This window comes from Salvia miltiorrhiza, chromosome 1 (genome assembly GCF_028751815.1).
Source record: "Salvia miltiorrhiza cultivar Shanhuang (shh) chromosome 1, IMPLAD_Smil_shh, whole genome shotgun sequence".
NCBI classification, from domain to species: domain Eukaryota; kingdom Viridiplantae; phylum Streptophyta; class Magnoliopsida; order Lamiales; family Lamiaceae; genus Salvia; species Salvia miltiorrhiza.
Window position 1 is genome coordinate 33,377,026 of NC_080387.1, and position 1,977 is coordinate 33,379,002.

Here is a 1,977-nt window from a genome sequence, read left to right on the forward strand (position 1 = left end):
ATTTAGTTAATGAATTTACTACCCTAGGATCAATTCCTTTATCATTTTATTTCTTTACTTGAATTTTATTTGCTATTGTTTGCAATTTAGTTTTGATTAAATCTTCTTCCTATATCGTTTGCCTGGATACTGTGATGGTTTAGAATCTTTAGATTAGGAGTACTTAGAGTTATTTCGTTTATCAGTCCCTGATGATACGATACTCGGTTGTTATTTATTACTACAATTACGTTGTATTAGTTGCAGTTTTAATTTGCTAATAAATTAGTGATCAGATTTCAGGAATGTACAGTTTTATAGCTGACAGGGAATTCTTCCACTGTTTTCAAGTGTGTAATCTAGTGCGAGAAGGCTATTAGAGGCGAGAGAATGCATCCCAAAGAGATGACGCGTAGAATTGTCGATCTAAATCTGTCAGTGGAGGCCAAAATGCACATTGCTATACTGACAGACTCAGATATACAACATGGATATAAGAGGATGAAGAATTTCATATAGTAAGGAAGATCTTTTCAGAGAGACAAGTGAACCGAGAGGCCATAAGAGAGAAATTACCCAATCTACTTGACATACAGGGATCAACGGAGGTAGAATTGGTAGGCCGCAATACCTTTGTTCTATGCCTAGATCTGGTCACTGATAGGGAGAGAATCCTATCGGAAGGACCGTTGTAGTGACCCGCTCTTTTTATTTTATTTAATTATGGTATCGCGATAATTAATATCGCATCTTTCAGTAAATAGAACCCAGATGCCAGTTATATATGAATCCAGTTTATGATCCTGATTTTTTTTTTATCAGAGATAGAGTATTATATTAGCCGTATGCTTTTGTATGCATGAGAGAAACGCGACGAGGATTATTGAACTATTCAGTAATTATTATTTCCAAGTTATAACTGACTTAACGAAGTCAAGTTATTTATTAATCGAGAAACAGAAGCAGTTATATTTTATTAGTGCCACTAGAAGTCGAGGAATTATTCCGACTGCAAAGCAGATTAAATCCACGGATTTAATTTAAGACATACTACAGTTTATCAAGTTGGCAAGCAAGGAAGCAGATATCAAACAGATACAGAAATGCGATGATTAGAATTCATAACCAGTATTTATTTACAACGCAGTACTCGATTACATTAATTTTTTTTCCTGTTGAAGAGCTCGTTTGTGCCTCACGTAACAATCATGGGCTTTAATTTGCCCCATTTCCTATCTTCTAAGTGAGAACACCCAGAATTGCAAACAACAGGAGGAAGAAAGTCAAAGAGAGAGAAAGTAAAAAAAATAAAAGTATGCTGCAGAGTAACCGACCACCTCTGCACTCCCATCTCTTCAGCCGCCCTCCAATGGCTGCCATGTTCCCCCAAGTCTCAACCTCCAGCCACCCTATCTCTGCACACTTTGCTAGCATACTCAAGTATGCGATGCTCATCTTCCTATTAATGCCAAACACCCAACAAATGCAATATTCACTCTCATCTCATTTTCATCCAAAAGTTCCGAGATCAGTTCCAGTTCGTTTCATCCGAAGCTCTCAAGGTAAGGCTTGGCTTCAATGCTTTCTTCTCCTTTGATTAAGTTCACCTGCAATAACAGAAGGAACAATGCTCATTTCAGTTATTTCCCCAGCTAAAAACAGTACAGCAACTAAACCAAGCAACTTCAAGTTATTGTACAAAACGTTCAACCTCCAACAGCAAGCAATCAGTCCAAACATTTGAGGTAATTCACAATCTCAAATATCCATTCCAGTACGCATTCATACCAAGCATGATCATGAGTAGTTTCACGAGCATAGACGAGGAATAAACATCTTGAACTTAGTAAACACCCCAACTATGCGATCATGAGCAATTGACAGTTCAAGTATGAGTTTTAATCGAGCATATGAGTTTATGCAAAGCAAGAAGAGATACACCTTATCCTCGCCTAATTTACGCTAAGAACCAGTAGAAAAGGGGGCGACTGCCCTGCT